Source organism: Pipistrellus hanaki, assembly GCF_964339955.1.
Source record: "Pipistrellus hanaki genome assembly, chromosome: 16".
NCBI lineage: Eukaryota > Metazoa > Chordata > Mammalia > Chiroptera > Vespertilionidae > Pipistrellus > Pipistrellus hanaki.
This window is the reverse complement of record NC_140518.1, coordinates 42,767,502-42,795,038: the sequence shown is the minus strand read 5'-3', so window position 1 is coordinate 42,795,038 and position 27,537 is coordinate 42,767,502. Positions and strand designations below refer to the sequence as shown.

General features: G+C 41.3%; 1 long non-coding RNA gene across 1 annotated transcript in view; it reads right to left on the bottom strand.

Moving 5' to 3' along the window:
- The window catches only part of LOC311610518, a 45,736-nt gene extending 27,186 nt beyond the window's left edge, over nt 1-18,550 (bottom strand). Inside the window, exons 1-3 of the long non-coding RNA XR_014792966.1 lie at nt 18,062-18,550; nt 17,115-17,186; nt 13,556-13,593 (exon numbers count right to left, since the gene is read on the bottom strand). This is a non-coding gene — a long non-coding RNA (uncharacterized lncRNA). The remainder of the gene's footprint in view (nt 1-13,555; nt 13,594-17,114; nt 17,187-18,061) is intronic.
- Between the last annotated feature and the right edge of the window lie 8,987 nt (nt 18,551-27,537).

The window sequence follows — 27,537 nt, the reverse complement described above, 5'->3', positions numbered from 1 at the left end:
AAAGTTTGCAGCCTGATCAATAATACACAGAGCATCAATCAAAAGTTCATTCTCCCCCACCCCCAGATGAAAGCAGTCCTAAGGTGGGCTTTGTAGACAATTTCCCAATGTAATCGAAAGGCATGCAGCCATGCTGTTGCCTTATTTTCATCTGGAATTTATATATATATATATATATATATATATATATATATATATATATATATAATTAATTAATTTTTTACAGAGAGGAAGGGAGAGAAAGAGGGACAGAGAAAGAGAAACATCAATGAGAGAGAAACATCGAATTGCTGCCTCCTGCACACCCCCTTCAAGGGGCTGTGCCCACAACCAATGTACTTGCCCTTGAGCAGAATCAAACCTGGGATCTTTAAGTCCACAGACTAAGGCACTATCCACTGAGCAAAACCAGTTATGGCTGGAATTTTTTTCTTAATAGATGTACTTCCTAAAAGATGTCTTCTTCAAATTTAAAGGATATTAAGGACAATATTTTAAGATGAAGTTAATATCAATTTTACATCCATACTTTTAAGGCCTATACATTTATATTTATAGCTAGAGGCCCAGTGCATGAAATTCATGCAAAGTGGGGGTTGTGTGTGCTGCTCAGCCCAGCTTGTACCCTCTCCAATCTGGGACCTTTTGAGGGTTTCTGACTGCCCTCTCACAATCCAGGACTGCTGGCTCCCAACTGCTTGCCTATCTGCCTGCCTAATTGCCACTAACCACTTCTGCCTGCCAGCCTGATCACCGCCTAACCACTCTTCTGCCAGCCTGATTGTTGCCTAACTGCCCCCCTGATGTCCAGATTGCCCCAAACTGCCCTCCCCTGCTAGCCTGGTCACTTTTACTGCCTTCCCCTGCCAGCCGAGTTGCCCCTAACTGCCCTCCCTGGCAGGCATGGTCCCCCCAACTGCCCTCACCTGCTGGCCTGATCGCCCACAATTGCCCTCCCCTGCAGGGCATCTTGTGGTTGCCATCTTTTATCCACGTGAGGGCAGCCATCGTTGACCAAATGGACAGCCATCATGTGTGTTCGAGTGATGGTCAATTTGCATATTACTCTTTTATTAGATAAGATTAGTAAATCTTGGTCAATGGTCTCATAAAACTCAGAAGAAAGCACTGAATTCTAAATAACAACAAAGCTTTTCTATTAATTTATCATAAAGGCTGCATAGATTAATAGTTTGAAGTAAATAGATTTTGCTTGAACTTCCTATTTTATAGTTATTCATCTCAAAAGTCTTGAAAAACCAAGAGGATATGAGGATCATTTTCTAGAAAAACAAAAATTACACAGCTGGGGATATGAAGAGGAGTGTGTGTGTGTGTGTGTGTGTGTGTGTGTGTGTGTATGAGGGGGGGAGAGAGAGAGAGACAGAGAGAGAGAGAGAGAGAGAGAGAGAGAGAGAGAGAGAGAGAGAGAGGAAGAGAGAGAGAGAGAGAGAGAGAGAGAGAGAGAGAGAGAGAGAGAGAGCAAGAGCACAGGGAGGGAGACAACCTGTCTAAATCCTCAATTCCCCAGAGGGAGAAACCAAGATGGCAGCCTAGGTAAGCACCTAAACTGTTGCCTCACACAATAATTTCAAAACAACAACTGAAAGACAGAACTGACATCATCCAGAACCATAGGAAAGCTGGCTGAGTGTAAATTCTACAACTAGAAGGAAATAGAAAAGCTCATGTATCAGAGGAGCTACAAAGCACTGAGGTACAGGGACATACACACACAAGCAGAAAGGAAGGGTGGCCGGCCAAGTGCCTGGCTGTCAGGAGAGGAAAGGAAGCCCCCAATTGCACTGAACCCCAGGTCCAGCTGAAACCCCCTGAACGCACTCATATGGGTGGAGTATGGACTCTAGAGAAAGGCACACAGAGACTCGGAGACTTAGAGACTCAGGGGAGCTGTGGTGGGCAGGAGTCTGGAGGTTCTTGCGCAAGTGAGTGAGATGCAGAGAGCTCTGACTACAGAGACTGCCACAGGCTTTCCATAGAGGAAGTGAGTCAGAAGCTCCTGACTGCACTGAATCCTACTTCTGACTGCACTGAAATCCAGTTAAGGGCAATCTCCTGGGGGACGACACTCTTACAGGGGGAATCTGGACTGTCAGGCAGAAACTCAGGGGAGCTGTGGAAGGCAGGGGTCTGGAGGCCTGTTCTCAAGGGCAGGGCTGACAAGAAGACAAGACTGTCTGCTCAGCTCTGAGACTCCGCCCCATCCTTGCTGAGCACAGAGGCTTTTGCAATTTTGCAAGTTTGGTCCTATAAGACTCTCTGCAGTACAGAAGGTCTCCCGGCATAGACACAGCTGATACTCACAGCCAATTGGCCAAGAGGTCAATTCCTCCCAGTGATACAAATAACAATCAAGACTTAACTACAAAAAAGCTGTACGCACAGTACACAAAGGGGAACACCAAGGGTACCTAGGAAGGCTGACCCACTGGGCCGTATAGGAAACCTAGCACACAAAGCTACCCTACCAACTCAGGGAAGCAGCGAAAATGCAGAGAGAAAGAAACAGACCACAAATGAAAGAAATGGAGGAGAATAAATGACCGGATATAAAATCAAAACCATTGTTATAAGGTTTTTCGGGCATTACCTAGAAAAGGCCAATAAATTTAGTGAGACCCTCGAGGATATGAAAAAAACCAATTAGAAATTAAATATAAAATTATAATTGTTTTTCCTTTTCTTCCCCCATAGCTCCCCTATAATATTTATAAAAATAATAAATATCAGAACATTGAAATAAAAATAATATACAAAAACCCAACAGCAGACTAGAGGAATGCAAGATACTGAAAACCTATTTGAAGAAATAATGACTGAAAGCTTCCCCCACATGGTGAAAGAAATAGACTTATAAGTCCAGGAAGCGCACAGAACCCCAAACAAAAGGAACCCAAAGAGGACCACACCAAGACACATCATAATTAAAATGCCGAGAGCAAAAGACAGAGAGAGAATATTAAAAGCAGCAAGAGAAAAGCAGTTGGTTACCTATAAGGGAGCACCCATACGACTATCAGCTGATTTCTCAACAGAAACTATGCAAGCCAGATGAGAGTGGCAAGAAATATTCAAAGTGATGAATAGCAAGAACCTACAACCAATATTACTCTACCTAGCAAAGCTATCATTCAGAATGGAAGGTCAAATAAAGAGCTTTACAGATAAGAAAAAGCTAAAGGAGTTCATCGCCACCAAACCAGAATTATATAAAAAGTTGAAAGGTATTCTTTAAGAAGGGTAAGAAATGTAAAGAAAAAAATTATGAACAACAAATACATATCTATCAACAGGTGAACCTAAAAATCAAGTGAATATAAAAATCTGAGGAACAGAATAAACTGGTGAATATAATAGAATCAGGGCATAGAAAGGGAGTGGGCTGATAATTATCAGGGGAAAGAAGTGAGGGAGTGCAGGAAGAAACTGGACTAAAATCGTACACCTAATACACCGTGATACAGGGGTTCAGTGAGACAGACTTCAGACCTTCTTAGCTCATATATTAACAAATTGTGCCCTTGTAATGGTTGTGGACTTGATTCCAGGCTCCAAGTCTTCCTCTGTATAATATTAGCCACACTAACAACCTATAGATTTTTGTGGGCACAAAATTCCTTCAACCCAGCATGTAAAGAGGACAACTAATGTGTCAATATAGTGTTTTGTTGTTTGGGGAAAATTCCAATCAGAATAACAACAGAGCCCTGTCTGGCGTAGCTCTGTGACTTGAGTATCCTCCCATGCTCCAAAAGGTTTAACTCCTGGTCAGATCACATGCCTGGGTTGCAGGCTTGAACCACAGTAGGGGGCAAGCGATCCATGTTTTGGTCTCATATCTCTGTTTCTCTCTCTCCTTCTCCTTTCCCCTCTCTCAAATTAAAAAAAAAAGAAATGTAAAAGAACAATAACAGAATTTACTCAATCCACACATTTCCATAGAAGGGGATTAGCTAAACTAATTTGGACCATGTGTGCCATGGGGAGAGCTCCTGCAGGGAGGGAGCTGCATGGAATGCATCACACTTATAGGGATGGTGAGGCTGGGATCCTCTATACCACCAGAATGGAAGCTGCTTGCTGAACAAAATGATCTCATCAGAAAAGGGGACTGACTCTATTTTTCCATTACTCACTGCTACCTGCAGAGCTAGTTATCTGCTAAACCACTGAAAGGGGACAGAAAATGAGTCTCCAGGATTACACCATTTGTTTCTCCTCACATGCTGGTTTCCCCTCACCTCAGGGATCCCCAATCCCAGGCTGTGCTTTAAACACACTATGTATTTGCTGGCTTACTGTCAACAGTAGAAAAGCACTTGTTTCCATTCTCAGTAAGGAAGTTTGGGAAGTAACTTGGGCAGGCACCAAGAGAACAGCAACAGCAAACTAATTAACCACATAGGAACTGGAGGCCCTTCTGCTCTGCCTGGAACCCTACTCACCATTTTAGATAAGAATCCAAATTGTCCCCATTTACCCTTCATTGGTATTGAAAATCTCATCATCAGCCAATCCTTGTCATGCAGTTTCTGTAACACATTTTGCTTGTATGTGGCATTGAGAGTTCTAAACCTATCCCTTAGCCAAAGGCTGCTTTCTCCAGCAAAAGCCCCCCTAGAAAACAGATATGAATTCTGTATTTCCCCTGTTCTCTCCTGCCTCAAAATGTGCTGGGCTGCATCCCAGTCCCCCTGCTCCACTGGGGTCGCTGTGCTATTGTCCTGTGTGTGGTTGGCACTATTCTACATCTCATATTGCTAAACCACCAGCATTTATCTGTGGTCATTTAGGTCAATTATTAAATCTTGTTCACTCAGAATTTCTTTTACTCACTCAGGCATTTAAGTATCACTGATTTAATGTGATTTAGTAATTACTCTTTTTACAGGAGTGGAGAAACCAGTACATTCACTTGGAATCACACGTCGAAGGATCTGTGTTTCTCTGTTGGACACAGAAAGAAGGAGGTAGGCTTGGTGCTGGGCTGAGGTGGGGGGAGCCGAGAAGCACACACATGACTCACAGTGGGGGCCACAGTGGCTGATGCAGGGCAAGTGAATGGAGAAGTGTCCCACCAGTAGGTTTCCTGAAATAAAGTCCTGAGAAGGGAAGTCTTGGGCAGTTACTGCTCACACATTTTTCTTCATTCCATCTCTCCATAATAGAGATCCAACAGTTGGGAGAGGTTTTTTGTTTTTGTTTTTATAAAGAGTCTTGACTCTTTTTTGTCTTATTGATTTCAGAGAGAGGACAGGAGAGAGAGAGAGAGAGAGAGAGAGAGTGAAAGAGAGAGAGAGAGAGAGAAAATCTCCCTATCACCTGCCCTCCTACTGGGATCAATATTCCAAACCAGCCATTTGCTCTCCTCACCGCCTGGTGCCTGGGACAAAGTTGAACCATCTGAGCCACGCTAACCTGAAGTAACCACAAAGGATGGTCTGAAATTAAACCTTTTTAACTAATAGCAGTTTATGGCAGGTAGTAATGTTCCAGGCTAGACTCTTTCCTGCCAAAAGTCAATCTTTACCATAACTGAGCCTGCCTATTGACTTTTGCATCCACCATAATATATCTTGAGAAAGTCAGAATAACTTCTCTTGACAGTACAGCAGAATTCAAATCCACCTATCATGTTTCCTTATGTGCTTTTGGAATTTCTTATACCACTGGGAAGTTTTTACTTCCAAAGCACATGCACAAATACACATTTACTTGATGGTGGCTGAGGCTGGGGTGGGAGTGGAGGGCTTCTTCTGGCTATCACCCTCCTTGGGCAAGCTCAGCCCCATATTCAGCACCACCTTAGACTGGACAATAGCCCACTTGCCATTGCTGTTGCCTCGGTGTCTGCAGCAAAGCATCCCTTTCCATGGGTCCAGCACCTAGGCACCTGCCATGTGGGGTTTAGAGCTGGCACTGGGAGCTGCTTGAAGAGTTTGACCTCTCATATGGGAGTACAGGCAAGGAAGGAAGGGGAGCTGAGTGGGGAGATGCTGGGTCCAGGCTAGAGGTACAGGCCTGTGGAAATGGGTTCAGGGATCCAACAGTTGGGAGGGGTTTTTTGTTGTTGTTTTTGAATTGCTGAGGCCCACTCTGGAACCCCTTCCTTCCCTCTGGCTATGGGACCAGAACCAGCAGTGGATGGAGCACAGTCACAGTCATGGGAGCTATGTCTGTCTCCAAGGAGCCTAGAGGACACTGAGCCCATGAAGGGGCCACTAGGGGAGCGCACTGGGTGTGGGATAGGATGGGGTGGGGGGGAGGGCGGTCCTGTAGGAAGCCCAGGTACCTCTATACTGTGTCATCCATCTCATCAGGGCCTCCCTCCATATCTCCCTTTCCAGCTTGTAGAGGAAGGAAGGGGAGCCCCCAAAAGTGTCCCCCTCCTGCCCCTTTGACGCCAAAAGATCAAAAGGGTATTGTAGGGGAGGGGAGGAGGCAACTTGTGCAACCCAAGCAGGCCAGGGCAGCAGTTAATCCACTCCATCCACAAATAGCCCTGCCTCTAACTTAAAAGCCTCAGCCCAAGTGCTATAGATTTTAGGAAAAACTCTGAACTAATCAGAATATCTTATTTATATTTGACTTTCTCCTCAAGCCCTTCTATGAGGCAAAGAACTGAATATTTACCTGAGAGTTTATTTAAATCTTTAAAAGATAATTGTAACTGATGCCTACATGAGCAAGATAAGTATCTGAAGCAAGATCTTAACCAAAATTTCCCTCCTCCTAAGTATCCTAGCAAGAAGTCATCTCTAAAATTTTAAAATTAAAGGTTCTGTCAGGTATTGCCTAAATTAAAAAAAAAAAAAGCAAAAAACCTGTAGTAAGGCAGAAGAATTCTGCTAAGAGAATTAGTAATTTAACAAAGGGAGGGCTTGATGATGTATCTGAGAAGATGAGTTTAAAATGAAAGAAAAGGAGAGAAGTACCACACACCTGAAACAGTCCTTCCTCCAGCTTATCCAAAGGCTCCTCAGCCAGCCAACTCCAAGACTCCTGCACTCAGGATGCCACCACCATCTTGAAAGCACAGAACTTTGGGCTTTGCTTCTGAAGTGGTGCAACCACAGTATCTTCATTTTCCCTTTCTTTAGGGTCAGAGAGACCTTAAGATGTAAGAATTTTGAAGTAAAGGTCCTTCCTGGAATCTCAATGTAGACTTCAAAATGTTTTGCTTTGGAAATAAAAACTAAATCCCAGCAATCCCAGCTGCCAATTGAAGTCTCTTATAGCTTCAAAATCAAGACTTGCAGATGAATTACAAGACATAAAATACTAATTTTATATATACCGTACAAATACTGGAGAAAATTATGGACACCATCATCCAAGTCTATGAAATTACTATTAACTAGAGGCCCAGTGCACAAAATTCGTGCATGGGGGAAGGGTTGTCCCACAGCCCAACCTGCGCCTTCTCCAATCCCAGGGCCTAAATGGGCAGTCAGACATCCCTCTCACAATTCAGGACTGCTGGCTCCCTACTGCCTTCCTGATTGCTCCAAATTGTATCTGCCTGCCAGCCTGATCACTCCCTAACCACTCCCCTGCAAGTCTGATTTCCCCTAACTTCTTTCCCCTGCAGGCATTGTCCCCCCCACCCCAACTACTCTCCACTGCAGGCCTAGGTCCCCGCAACTGCCCTTCCTTGCCACCCTGGACACCCCCAACTTCCCTCCTCTGCCAGCCTGCTCCATCCGAACTGCCCTCTCCAAATGGCCATTATGGTGGCTATCATGTATCTACATGGGAGCAGGATCTTTGACCACATGGAGCACCCATCTTGTATGTTGGAGTGATGGTCAATCTGCATATTACTCTTTTATTAGATAGGATTCTAGGTAGCAGGCCAATACTCAGATAATTCCACTTAAAGGTCTCTCTCATCTCCCCACACCCGGTGTATTCTTGTCTCTGAAGTCTAGGATTTCAATGTTGAAAGGAGTCTAGTTAGTCAAAGAAAATCCACAAAGTTTACCTTGACGATTCTTTCTAACCAATTATTGAAAACAAATAGTAAATTGCCAATTCTCAGCATTGGGAGCTGTTTAGGGCAAGGGCCTCATGTTGAACTGCCCTATGTATGATGCCAAGATGAACCAAAAGACTAAAGAGATAGACTTAAGAATATCACAAATCTGACACAGAGACTTATTTTTAATACACCTGAAATTTATCAATATCAATTTCATAGAGTAACCATTAATATTAAGTAGCATGTAACATTTTAAGCAATAAGTTCATAGTGAACTGTAAATAAGTATTATTTTCTAAGCCACAGTACTTTTTTTGCAGCATTTCCAGGGGCTCTGACTAATTGAAATGTTTCATTGAACTCTGGTGGTGAAAGTGATGATGGAGATGACTTAGAAAGTCCGCTATATGCCAAATATAGGGTTATGGGTACCCAAAGTAAATAAATTGTTTTACTTATCTCATCTTTAGCTCCAGTTTGAGATTATAACCTGAAGAACAGAATAAATGTACCTGCCATCTAGGTTAGATCTTACTTTGCAGGAATCCCTTCCCCAAGGTACTATCCCATTAGTGTGGTGCAAGGCTACAGTGTTTGGACAGTTTCAAGCCTCAGACTAATGAGAGGGCACAGTCCTGTCATGGCCACGTGCAAGTCCCAGCTTGGAGTGCAGAGCACTCCCAGCACAGTTATAGGCAAGAGCTGTAGTTTTACGTTTGAACCTATGGACCGAACACATAGTCCCATATGCTGAGTGATATAAGCTTGATAGAGTTTAACTGCATGTATTTTAGTAGGATTGAAACCCAGGAGAATGTTGTAAACTTCTTGATCATGCCCTTACTTTGTCTCGTGGTATCAGCTATAAAATAAAGACATGGCTTGTGGGTGTTGATGCAGTCTCTCAGGGAGCAGTGTCCCACTGAGACCCAGCTTTTATTCTCTTGTCTGTCTTTTATAAGCCTTTCACCATCCCCACTCAGGTTCACCCTTGGCCGTACCAGTATGGCACATGTTAGAAGATGCCTCTGCATAAATTTTATAAGGAACTGAAACTAAGTTCATCTCTATGTAAGGTTCAAAGCTGCTTTCACAATGCAAATCTTCAGTGTTAACTCTCTAAGTAACTTGCACATTAATGTGGATTTCTCATATCACTAGCCCTTTCTTAAAGGTGTATTTCAATTTTTAATGATGAAGTATCACAGGTTCTCAAATTCATCATCATTTTGTTATGTTATAATGTCCACAGGAACTTAACTTTTGTCTTATTAATTAACCTATGTAGTAAAGTTGGTTTTCTTTTACATCATTTCATTAAAAGTTGCAGAACATACCAGAACGGTTATGTGAGCACATAGTATATATGAATGTATTTATAAAATTCTAATAATACAAATAAAGTCAAAGCATTTTTCTTTGAATTATTGGTGCATCTTCCTCTATCACTAGTTTATAAGTTCTTCAAGTGCTAGAAGGAACCATATCTTATCCACAGAAGCAAACACATTTCTTAGCATATGATAGGAAGTGGATGGTCTGTTGATGAAGGAAATGAGCAAATATGAAAATAAAATTACTTTTTCCAACTAAAGCCTCCTGCTAACAAGAAGCACTGAAAACAAATTGTTACACACTGACTGCTGCAGGGAAGGCTAGGCGGTACAGTGAATCCTTGAAGCAATTCTGGATAACAAGGAAGTTTCAGAAGCTCTCTGGCCCTGAGGAGTAGAGAGTTGTCTCCTTGGATAACATGGCCACACTTCTTGCTGGCAAGCATTTTCCTTCATGCTACTGGAGGGGAGGGGGGGAGACATTAAAAAACAAACAAACAAGCGAAAACAGTCTCTCTAATGCCTTAGGGCTTTCCTTGATTTTAAGACATTTTTCTGAATTTATAAAAGACATTCATCATGTGTACTTGCCAAAATATAAAGGTACACATAATCACTAACTTTTAAGGCCCTGAATTAAATAAACCTAATACGAATACCCTCTTTACTCAAGTACATATCAACTTGTAGAACATTTCCTCATTACTCTGTCAGTGATGGGGCTTATGCTGTGAAAATCTCAAAAGCAAAAGCTTATGAAATGATATTAATGCTCAATTGAGAGGGGGAAGAGATGTATTACTCACACCGGGTACCAAGTAATTGTTTCCTAATCGTTGCAGTACCTATAATATCTGAGTGGCCATGTGAAATGGTTCCAGGCTTCAATGAGGTACATCAGTCTGCAAATTAATGTCTGCCAATCATCTTTCAATGACAGGACTGAAGAAGGTGTTGAGCAGGGTACACAAGTAAAGGTGGTCTACCTGAGTCACACCTGAGGAGAGTTCTCAGATTCAGTAGAGATTAAGTCATTGAGGAAAGGAATATGGGTAAAAAACAGGTAGCAAGGTCAACAAAAAGCCAGATCATGAAGTCAGAGAGGCTTATGAAGACACAATTATAAAGTGAAAGGGTTGGGAAATCAAAGCCTCACTCACTCATTTAGAAACATTAAACTGGTCCGTGAGAGGTTGAGTGAGTGGGAAGAGATCAACCAAAGAACTTGCATGCATGTATGCATAACCCATGGACAGAGACAATAGGGTGTTGAAGACCTGGCATACAGGTGGGTGTCTCCTAGAAGGGGTCCACGCGAAGAAAGGAGGATATATGTAATACTTTCAACAATAATTTTTTTTAAAAAAAAGTAATTTTGGAATGACTGGTTGCTATGATGTGTACTGACCACCAGGGGACAGAGGCTCAATGCAGGATCTGCTCCCTTGTGGTCAGTGCACTTCCACAGGGGAAGCTCTGCTCAGCCAGAAGCTCTGAACTGGCTCACAGCTGGCGAGTGCAGCAGCAGTGGTAGAAGCCTCTTCCCACCCCACAGCAAAGCTAAGGATGTGCAACTGCTGGGGAATTCACCTGAGTCAACAGTTGGACATCCCCTGAGGGCTCCCGGACTGTGAGAAAGTGCAGGTCAGGCAGAGTACACGAATTTTGTGCACCAGGCCTCTTGTGCACAAATTTTGTGCACCAAGCCCTTGCACAAGTGGCCTCATGCAGTGAAAAAATAAAAATAAAAGTCACAACCACACTGGGCAGAAGCAGTTTACACTCTCCAGACGCATTTTACATCTGTTTTTAGATTCAGTCTCCCGTGCATCATTTCCTGGGGCGGGGTGAGGAGGTGTTTTTATTTTCCTACCTGCTTTATCCTATAAGGTAAATCACACGCAATAAATATCTGACCCCAACTAGCAAAGTTATCTAGCTTGCTGACTGCCACTGGTGAGGGAGTGGTGAAAATATTTAAAGGTCATAACAGACACTGAAATGCAAAGGTTTAGTTTTTTAATACAAACAGAATAGAAAAACAACAGAGTGCATCTGTTTTAGAAACTACTTATGTCTGGCAGGTGTGTACTGAGTTGTGACATAAAATGTAGCAAAAACCCGAGCACAATATAATCAATGGAAAAGTTCCCAACAATGGGCAAGGTATTTTCCCTTTTCCCCTGATCCATTTTCTTTTTATTAAAGAAAAAGTCTAACTACTGTATAAGGTCTCTCCCAGCTAAAATTTGGACTTTGGAATTAACAGACAAAATTTCTTGTCCATATGTCATATGTGAAAAATAATAACCTGTTAATTTTAAAATGCTTTGAAGCAAAGTTTGCTTATAATTAAATTCGCAGGCTATTTTTTTGTCATTACTACACTATTATTTTTTTTAAATTCTAGCAAATAGGTCATATGTTAGAAAAAAACAGTGGCAATATTTATGTAAGTAAATATTATATATCTACAACTGTAGTCTGCATATTTAAATCCAAGAGTCACTCCTTATTAAAAATGATTGGGAAATGATTAGGAAGTAATTACACTGCATGACTTTCTGCAGCAGTTCTAATGATGGCGGGCATGGTTGGTTCTGAGGTTGCTAAGCCCCAGTCGTGTGCATTTGCTTACTCTGGGTGACCAGTGAAAGCATGCATTTACTAGGCCTTTTCAGTATAAATTTAACATTATGGGAATACATAGACAATTTATCTTTGAAATTAAACTTTTCATATATAATTTTAATTATACAAATGGGACTACATAAGTACAAACGGATCATCTTACAGGGGTCCTCGAACTTTTTTAAGTGAGGGCCAGATCATGGTCCCTCAGAGAACTGGAGGGCCGGACTATATGAACAACTAATTCCTACTGTAACACCTTGGCTGCGCTCTCTGCCCAAAAAACCTGGCGGGCAGGATCAGACTCACGTGGGGGCTGCATGTGGCCCGCGGGCCGTAGTTTGAAGACCCCTGAAACATCATTCTAAAATTTGTTTAAAATAACAGTAAATTAATAACAAAATGTTATTTTATAATATGCATTTGGAAAATCTACTTTATTATTTAATAGACTTTAAAGGACACACCTTTGCTCAAATTAGTCTGATATATTGAGGTTTTCCTGCTAATTTGCAGGAAGGACTCATATATTGTACTTTTCATCAGCCTAAAAGGAGACTAGTGCTCTTACCCTAAGACCATGTGGCCTTCCCTACTCTTTCCCCAGAGCCTCCATCACCAGCAGAAACACAACCAAGACACAACTCTCTACACCATCTCCTTAAAGGAGTAGTGACAACAGACACTTCTGTGCCAGTCCCATTCTATTTCAACTTTGCGTAATGAGCCATTTTTGCAAAATCTAAGGAAAGCATCAGGATAAATATTCTTTCCAAATTTGATGGTTTCCTAACTATAAAATGAGGAAATTGAAATAGATGAGTTACAAATTGTCCTGTAGTTGTTATTTTTTTTGTTTTTGTTTTTGTTTTGTTTGTTTGTTTGTTTGTTTGTTTTAATAATTGATTTATTCCCAGACCATAACGTTTCGTTTTTTTTTCAGTTCCTCAGAGACATCTTTTTCTTTTGTGCAACCCCCTCTACTGTTTTATGAAAAATCTGCCCTTTTCTAATCAGGGTCATCTCACTGTGGCAGGGAGAGCTCATGTGTGGGTTGATCCACCCTGAGATCAGTAAGTTCTGCATTACATCTTGGGAGGTTTGTTCACCTGGATGTACTTAATGACTAGAGAATCTATGTCTAAACCCTTAAGCTTGGTGTCTGCATTTTTAAGCACGGACAGCAAAATTCAGCACTCTTTTTAAGGCCACTGACATTGTGCCCAGCCCTACTCTTTGGCCTGGGCACACCTACCAAATCCAGTATTGTAACGATGGGATGGCAAACATTGCTTGTGTAAAGTGACATCCTTCACCTGTTTGGTGGTTTGTTGAATATGCACACCCTTGATGGCTGAGGAAGTTTCACAAGTGTGCTTAAAGTGAAAATAAATAGATAAATAATTACATAAATACTTAAATAAATAAATAAATAAATAGGTTTAAACTTTTGGATTTCCACGTTTTTGTTGGTTTTTCTGACTCAAGTGAATAATGAACCATTTGCAGAGGTCACTTCTGGCTGCTTGCAGAAAGAGGAAGTTCCTCTAATTCTAAAATTCTGCTAAATTACCAGATTCATATTTACCTGGAGCTTTCATCAGTAGAATCTTTACTGCGACACATCTGTCTTGGGAGAAAACAACATCATGATTATTCACAATGACCACTGTCTATAAAGCAGTGGTTCTCAACCTGGGGGTCTCCACCCCTTTTGGGGTCGAACAACCCTTTCATTGGGGTCACTTAAGACCATCAGAAAACACAGATATTGACATTACCATTCATGACAGTAGCAAAATTATAGTTATGAAATAGCAACGAAAATGATTTTATGGTTGGGGATCACCACAACATGAGGAGCTGTATTAAAGGATCGCAGCAATAGGAAGGTTGAGAACCACTGCTCTAAAGCTTTGATTTTTTTCCTTTTAAGTCAGATAACTTTTTTGAGGACAGGAACTCAGTTGATTAGTCCTTGGACTCCTTCATATTCCCTAATTTAGGACCTTGTAATGCATGTTATTTGCTGTTGTAGATAACATCTATCAGATAATTCCCAATGAAAACTCTTAGAAGTAGAAAAGAAAATGAAAGTCTCTACCAGAAAGCTACACAGCAGCTTTATTTTAGGTCAAGAACAAGAGTAGGTTGTCCTTTATCACTGTTAATATTCATCATTGTTGAGGAGATCCTAATCAATTTAATAAGAAAAATGAAATACTTGAAAGAAAGAGACAAAACATATTTGCACATGACATGATGCACAACCTAAAAAGCCCAAGAGCCAGAGATTAAATTTTTAGAAATATTTATATTTTTTATTGATTTCAAATAGGAAAGAAGAGGGAGAGAGTGATAGGAACATCCATGATGAGAAGGAATCATGGATCTGCTGCCTCTTGCACACCCATACTGGGGATCAAGCCCACAACCCGGCATGTGCCCTTGACTGGAATCAAACCCAGTCCTCAGGCCTACGCTCTATCCACTCAGCCAAACTGGTTAGGGGTAGATTAAAATTTATTGGCAAGTAATACAATTCAGTAATATGGCTAAATCCAAAATTAAGAGATCAACATGCAGCTATAGCTGGTTTACTTAGTGGATAAACCCTGCAGACTTAAGGGTCCCAGTTTCAATGCCTGGTTACAGACTCCATACCCAATGGGGAGAGTTCAGGAGGAAGCTAATCAATGATTCTCATCATTGATGTTTCTCTCTCCCGCTCCCTCTCTGAATTAATGAAAAATATATTTTTAAAAATGAAATTGACCCTAAATTAGGAACCTCTCCCTCATAAAGAATAAATCTCAAGCTGACTTAGAAATCTTCAAACCTTATGAGAGTTATGTTATTGTATAATAACTCCCAAACACAAGTTTTTTCAAAAATAATGTTTAAAGTTTAATTTATTTTAAAAATATATGATGTAGATTCTTATGGGTCAAAATTCCAAAGGTATGTGGCACACAATCCAAAGTGTTTTCCTAGGTCATCTTTCAGACTATCCCACTCCCTCTACATCTTAAAGAAAGCTAATGTCATTTTTTTTCTTGTGCCAAATGACTGTCATTTTAATTACCAGATACTATCATGGAAAAAATAAAATATGTATAGTTTCAAAAAATTCATATTAAAAACAACTGCCTGGTTCTTTTTTTCCCTTACCAATAAGATATCAGACTAAGGGAGGAATCTTTTAGGGTGTTCAAAAACCCTGTTTTTAGATTGCTATGACTATTATGTCTTTTGTTATTATTTGAGACATCATTTATGACATCTATTAAATTGGAACTAAATTTAATAGATGTCATCTATTAAATATGACACACATGTCTTGGAAATGTCAGTTAATTACTTGGAATGTAATTATTTCTTCCCAAATTACTTATGTGCCTAAACGGATTTTTCTGCAAAATGGCCAAAAAAGAGCAAGAAAAATTCAGAGGAGAAATAGAAATGTTCAATAAATATATAAATATATTTAAATTCACAAGTAGTTAAGAAATTCAAATGTAGACAGGACCGTTTTATTCACCCATTATTAAATCAGCCAAAAAACAGAGACTCTGCAGTGGTAGGAGGGTAGAGGGAAACATGCTATTGTGGCCCACTGATTGGAATATAAGTTGGCAAAACTTCTGTGAGGCAATTAAATTGTGATATCAATATAGTCTTTAACCCAACAGTTCCATTTCTAAATACCTATTCTACATAAATACCTGCCCATGTTCCAAAAAAAAACGCATGTACAAGAATGTTTGTTCCAGCAATACATGTAACAAGAAAACTGGACATAGTCTAAATATCCATCAATAGAGGGATTATTAAATTATGGAATGTTATGAATTAGGTTACCCTCTACTTACCAAGAAGAAAATATGTCTAAGGTATACTGTGAGGTGAAAGAATCATGTTGTCGGATGTTACCATTTATATTTTTAAGAATGTGAAAATCACACAACATACCTATTTTGCTATCTGTAAATATGTGTGTAGGCAAATGCATGGGAAAAGGTCTGTAAGAAAATATAGTAAACATAGAGTATCAGGTACCTTAGCATGGTGCATGAGAGCACAAGCAGGGTTTTTAACTATACCTGCTACTTCTTTTCTATATATTGAGAAAAGTCGAGGTCTGCTGCACAAAATTCATGCATGGAAGGGGGGAATCCTTCAGCCTGGTCTGCACCCTCTCCAATCCAGGACCCCATGGGGAATCTCTGACTGCCTCTCAAAATCCAGAACTGCTGGCACCTAGCCATTTGCCTGCCTGCCTGCCTACCTGCCTAATCACCTATAACCCCTCTGCCTGCTTGCCTGATTGCCCCTAACCACCTCTCCTTGCCTGCCTGATCTCCTACTGGCCTCATCACCCCTCACTGCTTCCCTGCTGGCCTAATCATCCCTAACTGCCTCTGCTTCTCCCTGAACCCAGGATCCAGGATTCATTCCTCCAGGTGGTTGCAAGCACCCAGGCCCCAGACTTCCCTCCCTCTGGCCAGCCACAGACACCCAGAAACCAGGCTGGCTTTGTCCAGGCCTGCTGCAGCCACAGGCACTGGCACCTAGCTCCGCAGTGCAGGTGGCTTGTCCCTCTACAAGGCAGGGCTGTAGGCGCAGGTGCAGAGGCTGGTGCCATGGACCATGGGGCAGGCGCCTTGTTTATCTTTGGGGCCAGGTCGCAGGCATAGGCACAACCACTGGTGCCCGTGATGGTCAGGTGTGTAGATTGTCCCTCTCCTGGGCTACAGCCCCAGCCCTTGGTGCCCAGGACCACAGGCAGCTTTATTCTCTAATGGGCCTCAACCCAGGTGGTTCCCATTCCTCTCTACCCAGTGATGAGTTTCTGAGCTCTTATGGTGTGACAGTGTGATGACCATGTGCATATTGGCCCTTTATTATATAGAATAATCATGTATTACTTGTTATAATGGAAAATAATTTTAAATCAACTCTAATTTTAAAGAGAGCCCACCAAATTTAATTTTTAAAATAAACAGAATTGCAATCTATAGATGTTGATTTGGGATACGGAGGGGAAAATACCTTTCCTCAGAGCTACTGACTCAAAATTCTGGACCAAGAAGGATCTTAAAATACAGTTATTTTTTACAATTCATTTTTGGAGAGAATATAGTCACAGTTTCTCAAACAAAGGGTATGACTTCCACATATCTTTACCAATGTATGAAATAGCATTTCCTTGCAAGTTTCTGTGAAGAAACACAGTTAATGTGTTTAAATAGCTAAGAAACTAATGAACAGAATAAGTAAAACAATCATGGCAACCTTATGGGGAATATTCCAATGTAGAGAACACCAGCTTTCTAATTTCCACAGCTCTCAGCTTCCCCGTTTGCACAATTAATAAAGACATAATGTGGGGCCACTGGCACCCTGAGGCTTCTCTCAGAACCAGAACTGTTTTTCTTGGATAGGTAATGCCAGTTAACTACTTTGAATCCATTTTTTTTTTTCAAAATCACTTGTGTCTACAATGACTCCTACAAATCAATGAGAGAATAATAATTCACCAGGAAAATGTCAAAAATTTATCATTTTAAGAAAACAAATGTAAAGAAACCTTATAGCAGGCCACAGGAAAGCAGTGCCCACTGTGCAAATCTCTCCAGGTGTTAGAAGGGTAAGGGTGGTTGGAAAAAAAAGAGGACTAGTATGGGCATAGACATATTTGACAGGGTAAAGCACAAATCACTGAGTAAGGAGTAAAGTATTTTCTTTATAGAGGGAAAATGTAGAAAGAAAAGACAGAGAGAGAGATTAGAAGAATAGACACACACCAGGATGAAGCAAAAGAGGGAGGACAACAGAGGTTAAAGAATGAAATGATGAGGGTAAAAGTATGGATCAGGAAAACTAACATGGGCAATTACAAGAAAAAGACTGTTGTAGTAGGGATCACTAATATTAAGGAGAATAATGACAAGGAATAGTTGTCAAACAAAGATAAAAACAGAAGTCTGTCAAAGTGGTTTGGGGGAGATGAGGAAGGCCCAGAAAGAACTCAATGAAAAGGCTGCCATGTCAGCCAAGATGCAGAGAATAAGTGAGAAAAGGCAATGCTTACAAGATGGTGAAGGTGGCATTGCAGGTGCTGGTCTCTGGCACAGGCACTTTGCTGAGCTTCTGGTTTGAGCCAAAACCAATACATGACAGTGTCCCAATACTGCAGGTGCAGAACTCACATATGTTCATGGTGGAACTCGGTTCAGTCATTGGAGGGACCATCTCATCTGAGCCTGGTTGCTGAGTTTTGGCAGCTTCCACCTCAAAAGACAGAGCTGTGAATTCAGACAAGGTTGGCTTCAGAGCATGAACAAGGTCTGGCTATGTAAGTGTCATTTCAGGGTGTTTTGGAGAAGCATTAGTCTGCTGCTGGATTACAGTATCAGTTACCAAAGTCGGTTCTGGGGTTATGGTGAGTCCGAGGTCCAACGGTGGAAGGTTGGGTTGCTGAGCCTGAACAGGCTGTGTACGTGAAAGTGTCACCTCAGATTTCTTTGGAGGAGCTGCAGTCTGCTTCAGGACATCAGCCTGCAAAATAGGATGACCTGAGGTCTCCTGTTGATATAAAGGTTTGATATTTTCAGTTGGCCTAGGAGGATAAAAAAAAAAAAAAAAAAAAAAAAAAAAAAGGCCTCCTTGTCAGTTGCAAATGTTTTTTTCTTCTTAGGGGGTTTTGACTTCATCAATATCCCCATATCCACATCATCAACAATGATAGATAACACTTGATGCAGACCTTTACCCCAATCTAGAAGTGAAGATGTTTTCTTCTGATGGACTGAAGGTTGAGCTTCAACTTCTCTAGAAGATTTTGGATGTTCACCTTGACTCTTCTGGTTGTCTGAAGAAGTTTTTATGTTGGCAAGAGGCACAGGAGGTATAGCTGAGATCTTTGAAGATAGATCAGGGTAGGATGGAAGCTCATCTTGAATGCAATGGTGGTCGAACCAAAATTTAAAGGACTCATAGGACACTCAGATTGAGTTGAGACTTCTTGTTGGAGTGGAAGCTGAGCTGAGGCCTCCTGAGGGTTTGTAGAAGGTTCCATTTTGTCAGGAGCCTCTGAAAGTAGAGCAGAGGCATCAGGGTTGAACATTGAAATATTAAAGTGACTTTCAATATTTGAGGGATTTTGCTGATCCCAAGACCAGGGCTCAGTGGGCCCCAGGGGGGTGGAGGTCAGCAAGATAGAGTCCATAGCTAACTCTAGAATCAGAGCTGCCTGGACCTGCAGTGATAACAGCTGCCACAGGAACAGAAGCCGAAGGTCCAGACCCACAGCCCAGACGTGACAGGCAGAGGTCCGGGGCACAGTGAGCCACCAAGGCAATTGGGGCAAGGAGAGTGACCCAGATTACTGGGCTACAATGAGTGATTCAAAATACTGGAGCACAACAATCGATCCAGGAGACAGGAGCACAAATGATCCAAAATACCGGGGCATATACAAGTATCCAAGACAAATGGGATACAAGTGCCATGCGCTGAGCAGGTGCCCAACAATTGGCGGCCATCTCCCAATTGGCAGCCCTGTCATGACTGTGCCTTTTAGCAACCAAGCACCCCTCTCCTACCTCATGTTCTTACCTCTATTGTTCTTGGGCTGAAGTGACTATAGAAGAGTGAACCTTTTTCCCAAAATCATCAGGGATCATGTGGATCCTTTCACCTTGTTCCTTTCAACTCACTGCTGGCCCTCCCCTCCCTCCTTACAATATGGCAGGATTTGAACTTCCCACTTGGGTGGTCCCAGAGTCCAGGGATGGACTAAGCCATTAAAGAAGGTGGGTAGGGGGGAGTGGGTATTGAAGAGCTTTCCAAGATAGTCACAAGGCCTGGCATCTCAGGAAATTCATAAAAGCTAGTCTAGTCTGGCAATCTGAGCTCCTCTCCATAGCCGAACTCTGAGAGAGTCTTCCTCCCAATGGCCCTACTGCTTCCAGGTAGAGTAGCTGACTCAAAAATACACCAGTTAGAGTGCTGTGGAATGGGACACACTTTAAGAAGAAGAAAACAGGAAAACAAAAATTGCCCAGCATTCTGGACATAAAAGTAGTTTTGTATTTTACTACTGTTATTTTATAGTCTTTTTTGAACTAGCATATCTTATTATTATTACTTTATATTCTTCCCTGTATTTAAAGACTCATGTTATTTAAAATTGGCATGCAAGATATTTTATTTTATGAGTACACCAAAATATTATATCCTCTATCTACCTAGTAAAAGAGTAACATATTGATGGCAGCTTAGGTTAACATACCTAAACTGCTGCCATGCACAACAATTACAAAACTACAACTAAAAGACAAAACATCTATCACCCAGAACCTGGCTGTGTGGAAGCTCTACAACTAGACTGGAGGAGAAAGGAGCATTCAGGGCATTGGCGCTGAAAAACTGAGGTACAGGGGCACCAGCTTGATTTGGGCTGGCAGTGGATCCTGACTGGCGGAGGGCATTGCGTTCTTCAACCCAAAGAGAGACAAACCCCCAATCTCTCTGAAATCCAGTTTGGGGGAAAAGCTGGGCTATCTGCCATAGGGGTGGAAAGTGAGGGTGGCTTGCTTGCAGAGCTGTGCCCAAAAATAATTGTTTGCTGTATTGGGGCACAAGACATAGGGATGCCCTCAGAGAGGCAGAGACAGATGACTGGCAGCCATCACTGTTTGCCACACCCTAACCTAGTGATGCCCTGAGACTCTGCCCTGCACAATCTATAAACACACCCAAGCTCCAAGCAGTAGCTTTCGCATATGAATGGCCTACTCTAATGCAGTTTAACCTAGCAAACTTGCAACCTGGTGGAGACAGCTCCAAAGCCTCCAAGCTCCAAGCAGGGAGGAGAGGACTGTGGTTCTTGCTCTAGCTCTTGCAGGTGGCCTCAGACAGTAGTTGAAATGCACCCAATTGGAGATCCAGAAGCCAGTGAATCTAATGGTCAGTGTGAGACACCAGATGCAGCTCCTCACATCCATAAGTGACACATTCAGAATTCGGACTCAGTGAGCACCAAAGCCCCACTGTAACAAGGCCTGCACCATAAGCATGTCTCCAGCACAGCAGTTCTTCCATCATAGATACAATGGGTCCTCACAGCCAATTGGCCTGGAGGTCAATTCCTTCCAGTGTACCAACAGCTATCAAGGCTTAACTACACCAAGACTTTGCACTCAGCCCACAAAAGTGTGTACCAAGAGCAATCACCTCAGGTGATTGGAGAAGCTGAGCTACTGGTCCCTATAGCTCACCTAACACACAAAACCACTCCATCAACTCAGAGAGGCAATGAAAATACAGAGACACAGAAGCATGTCATGAATGGGAGAGATAGAGGAAAGTAAACTACTGGAATACACAAAGTTCAGAATCACATTTATTAAGGTTATTCAAAAAACTTCTAAAAACCACTGAGAAACTTGAAGATACCTTCAAGAACTTTAATAAAAAAAAATAAAAAAAAAAAAAAAAGGAAAAAGACCAGTCGGAAATTAAAAAACACTGTCTGAAATAAAGAATATACAGAGGTGAAACCGGTTTCGCTCAGTGGATAGAGCGTCGGCCTGCGGATTCAAAGGTCCCAGGTCCAATTCCGGTCAAGGGCCTGTACTCTGCTTGCTGGCACATCCCTGGTAGGGGGTGTGAAGAGGCGGCTGATTCATATTTCTCTCTCATCGATGTTTCGGACTTTCTATCCCTCTCCCTTTCTCTCTGTAAAAATCAATAAAATATAGAGAAAAAAAAAAGAATATACAGAAACTCAATTGTAGATAAATGTACCCACCACCAGCACTGCGCTTGCCAGCTATGAGCCCAGCTCCTGGTTGAGTGGTGCTCCTCTGTGGGAATGCACTGACCACCAGGGACAGCTCTTGCATTGAGGGTCTGCCTCCTGGTGGTCAGTGCATCAGGCCCCAGGAGATTGGCTTGACAGCCCCAACCCCTGATCACGCTGGTTCACTGGCCACAGTGGGTGTCATAGTGACTGGTCCTTAAGGTCCTTATGGTTGCTACAGCCTAATGCATGAAGATTCCTGCCAGAATGGGCCTTCCTTTCCCTGGCTGCTGGCATTGCCTTTGCTGTGGTGGGAGCCTCTCTGCGGCAGTACCAAGCACTAAGGAACAGCAAGCAGGTGGATGATAAGGAGTGAGGGGTCCCAGACTGTGAGAGGGATGTCTGCCGATGGGTCCTATACTGCAAGAGTGTGCAGGCCAGGCTGAGGGACAAGGTACCCCCCACCCCAGTGCATGAATTTCATGCACAGGGCCTCTAATAATTTATAATTAACTATTATTACTTAGATTGGTCCATTCAGTTTATCCCAACTTTTCTTTATTATAAATTCAGATGAGCACAGGCCAGTGTGGCTCAGTATGCAGAGCATTATCTCATGCATCAAAAGGTCACTGGTTAGATTCCTGGTTAGGGATGCATACACAGAGGTAACCAATCAATGTTTCTCTCTCACTTCAATGTTTCTTTCTCTCTCTCCCCCCTCCCTTCCTCTCTCTCTAAAATAATCAATAAAAAGATGTTTAGCCGAGACCAGTTTGGCTCAATGGATAGAGCAAAGAGCTTCGGCTTGGGGACTGAAGGGTCCCAGGGTTCGATTCCTGTCAAGCGCATGTACCTTGTTTGTGGGCATATCCCCAGTAGGGGGTGTGCAAGAGGCAGCTGATCAATGACTCTCTCTCATCGATGTTTCTAACTCTCTATCTCTCTCCCTTCCTCTCTGTACAAAATCAATAAAATAAAATAAAATAAAATAAAATAAAATAAAATAAATAAATAAATAAATAAGATGTTTAAATTGAGCTGAGATTGAAGAATGATTAACCAGGAAAAGAGTGTTGGAATGGATTTACTCAAGCAAAGAACAAGAGGCCTGTCCTTCTTTAAATGTATAAAATGGATTCATTGAAATATTCAGTAACAATGATAACAGTACCTAAAATATAGCACTTACTATGACCCAGAGGTGCTCTAATTCTTTCATAGATGCAAATGTATTTAATCTTACTAGAATTATCCTGTCACACATAAGGAAACTGCATCACTCACAGGTTAGTAACCCACAGAACACACAACTAATACATCATCAACATGGAAATGAGACCAAAGAGGTCTGGCTCCAGGGTGTAAGTAAATCAGAAAAGGAAAATGTGCTTATTTTAAATTTATGTTAAAAGCTTAACAACCAAAGTTTTATAATTATTATGTAAATTGTGTTTCAGTTTTACATTTTGCATGTCTTTGAACATCTGAGTGCATGGGTTTCTCTCTCTTTCTTAAAAACATTAAGGGAATGAAACAGTGGTTTTCCTAATTTGTTATAAATATTAATCTCAGCAGGGATCGTGGGATGTATCTATGCTTATAGTATTTCATTCTGCCCTGTGATTCACAAGAAAGGGAAATTGTGCCTTGCCAAGTTGACACCTCATTCATAAAAAGCAGAAAAGAGACCTGCACTTTTAAGGAATTACATGGCAGTCAGAGAGCTGAGTCTTGGTTTCCATGAAGTTTGAAGGCAGTAAAGAGATGTGGTAAATGTTGAGGCAGAAGTCAGGTCACAGAAGAGAAGCTTCCATTTCATGCTGGAAACAATGATGAGTACTTGAAGGATTTTCAACAGAAAGAGACAAGAGGCTGATTTGCACTTCAGAAAAATCACTTTGGATGCTGTCTGATGATGGAACAGATTTGAGAGAGGCAAACTGGAAGAAAATCCAGTTGATAGGACACTCTTACAGCTGTCATGGAGAGAAATGATGAGGGCCTGTCGTATGACTAGTAGTGGGAATGGTGAGAAGCAGATATACTTAATTTCTAAATGCAATTAAGTCAGTGATTGAATACAGTAGTCCCCCTATCTGTGAGGGATACGTTCCAAGACCACCAGTGGAACGTATAGTACTGAGCCCTATATATACTATGTTCTTTCCTATACCACATGTACTCCTTTTTACTTAAAGGAACCACTTGGCGGCTTCTCTTTGGCATATTCCAATTGCAAATGACACCACTCTTGCATTTGGGAGCAAGTAAAATAAGTGCTTTTTGAATATAAGCTCTGTGATACCAACAGTCAATCTAATAACTGAGAAGGCTACTAAGTGACTAACTGGCAGGTTTACATTTTGAGTGTGTTTGGGTGCACTGGGTCAAGACATGATTCAGGACAGCGTGCAACTTGAAACTCATAAATTGTTTACATCAGGATTTTCCATTTAATATTTGGAAATACTAGACCACCAATTGACCAAGACTAACTGAAACCAAGGAAAGTGAAACCACAAATAAGGGGGAGGGGTGGAGATACTGTAGATGAAGGAGGTGAAGTGGAGGGATGACCCAAGGGTGACTCCCAGGTTACTAGCTTGGAAGCTGGGTAGGAGGGAATGCCTGTTAGTGAGTGGGGAATACAGAAGGAGCACAGGGACAAGGGGAAGAATGTAATGCAATGCCAACCTTTATGCTTTGATCCAATGTACACATACAGAGAAGCATGGCAAGAACTCCAGATGGAAAAGCACAGAGAAGGAGCTGTATGGAAGATGCTAGAAAGGGGTTTGCAGTACATTATTTCTACCAGATTAAAAGGTGGAGCCACAACAATAAAAATAAATAAATAAATAAATAAATAAATAAATAAATAAATAAAAGAAAGAAAGAAAGGTGGAGCCACGCCTGCTGCAACCTGACACTGGGCCAAACCTGAAAAAAGGGGGATGAGGCTGCACCATACAAGGGAAGTGTTATCCATGAAGCATCCATGGAGCTTCTGCTCTTGAAGGGAGAGACCTGTGATTGACACCTGGGGAAATAAAACTACAGAAACTGAAATGAAACCAATCCAACCGGGCCAAGGCTTGGAAAGCAATGAGGAGGGCACAGAGCAGGAATAGTCAATGATGTTACAGAACATGAATAGTTCAGCTGGAATTCCCTGTGCTCATGGCTGGGGCACTCTGCTGGACCTACGTGGGGCCTCAAAGAAGCTGGAATGAGTCAGAAAGCTAGGGGACAAATCAAGGCCCTCCATGCTGAGGATCCACCATGTTGCCTGCTGGCTACTTGCTGCCACCATTGCCTAAGAGACCTTGGGTCATCCCCAAAGATGAAAGCTTTGACTCATGGCCTTCCTGATCTTTTTATTCCTGTTAGTATTTCAACTCCATAATGGGACTTGGGCATAACACATACTGTTAGTCAAATCACTGATTTATTCATTCATTCACCAAATATTTATTAAGTTCCACGATGTATCAGGTGTGATTACCCCTGGAGAAACATTGGTAAATAATGCACTCAGTGAAATATAAAAATGACCAGTTCTATCTGTATGATCCTGAACACATCAATTTCATCTGGGAACATCAATTTACCACCCAGGAAATTTCTAAGATGCTTTATAAACATTTCAAGTATCCTAAGGCTCCCTCACATTATTCATTCAACAGAATAAGGCAAAATAAGCACAAACTTTGTATATAAGTATGTTATTTTCCAATTCAAGTAAAATCACATAAGATAAAGGGTTATTTCCTGGATTTAAGATTGATATTAGAAATCTTACAAATACAATTACTAATATAGAATTTTATTTTCAATGAATCACCTTCATTAAAAAAACAAATGTATAAGAAATATTGACTATGTCAGAAAATTTATCATGTTATTATCATCATGTGCTAGGATTTGGTTAAAATCAACAATGACATGGTACTAATTTGGTTTAAAGGCAACAGGACATGGCCTAATTTTTAAAAGAGAAAATGGCATAAATAACATATATAAATAAACGTGGTAAGTGCTATAATCATGAAGATAGGTAATAAGATCCATTATCAGAAAGTGTTTGGTTCTGCAGTTTCCATTTTCTTCTTGCCCTGCCCATCTCATAAAAACCAGCTCTCAGAAATTTCCTCCTGAGTATTAAGGGAGTTCCCAGAAAAAGTAAGTGAGGGAATGTATTTAAGGGTATCAACTGAGTGCTAGTGCTGGGGCTGACCAGCAGACCCTGAGCAATGTATGAATAATTATTCTGACACACAATTGCTAATATGAAAGAGAGGGCTAAGGGACTGCCTGGCTATAGGAACAAGACAGTCCTGATCACCTGTCTCCTTAGGCGTTTTTTGTAACAATAGCTTGAACTAAAATAACTATTAGATACTTGAAGCAGGGTAAACACCTTTGAAAAGACACATGTGTTTGCAGTGTTCTTTAAGGAAGGATGTTTGCATACTAAGCATAAAGATTCCAGTATATACCCAGGTGTTTGCATGTACACAGAATTGGTTTCCCACAAGAATATACCAGGGCCCAGATCCTAAACCCTGCTGAAAGAAAGGACCTTCCCACCACCCACACTGGTCCCTCTCAGAATATTTAAAACCATTGCAAACTGAGTCAAACTAAAGCTTCAACAAGGCCCAAATCCAGTTAAAATACAAATCAAATTGAATCAGCCTTATACATTAGCAGCCTGAAAGAAGAGGCATGCCTATTTTGAGGGTATTATTTGCTTCAGCCTCTATAATTGCTCTATACAAAATGCCCAATTCACAATTTAAAAATTGATGCCCAGTAAATTCAAATATTTGAAACATCTGAAGCAAGAAAATATAACCTGGGTTTAAGAAAAAGAATATTCAGTAGAAGCGGAACTAGACATGGCCCCAATGTTGAAATGATCAAATGTGAACTTTTAAAAAACTGTGATAAGCCCAGCCAGTGTGCCTCAGTGATTGAGCATCAACCTAAGAACCTAGAGGTCCCCAGTTCAATTCCCTGTCAGGGCACATGCCCGGGTTGCAGGCTGGATCCCCAGTGCAGGGCATGCAGGAGGCAGCCAATCAATGTGTCTCTCTCTCATCAATGTTTCTATCTCTCTTTGCCTCTCCCTTTCTCTCTAAAATCAATAAAATATATTTTTAAAATATAAGTAAAAAACAGTTATAAAATGATTAAATATTTGGTAGAAAAGATGATCAGCATGAATGAAGATGTGGATATCTTATCAGAGACACTTAAACCTTTTAAAGAAAGAAATGCAAAAAAATGTAAAAAAAGATCTTATAATTTGAGGTTGCGTCTAGGCAGACAGCCGAGAGAACAGAGAAAAAAGAAAATGGTAGACTTGAAGACAGGTCAAAAGAAAATATATAAACTGAAACACAAAATACTTTTTTTTTAAATGCAGAAAAAAGAAGAGCACATTCACGAAGTGTGGGAAAATACCAAACAGAGTAACACACATGTAACTGGAGCACCAGAAAGAGAGTGAGAATGGAAAAGAAAACAATGTTTGAAGACATAATGGGTGAAAGCCAGCACACTATAGATTCACACAGCTCAGGAACCCCAAGCTAGATAAATACAGACAATGACAGCTAAGCACAACATATTCAACAATTTTCTGAAAATGAAAGTGCAAAATCCATATTCTTTTCAAATGTGCATGGAACATTTGTCAAGATACAGTATATGCTGGCCAGGGAACAAGTCTCAATAAATATCCAAGAATTAAA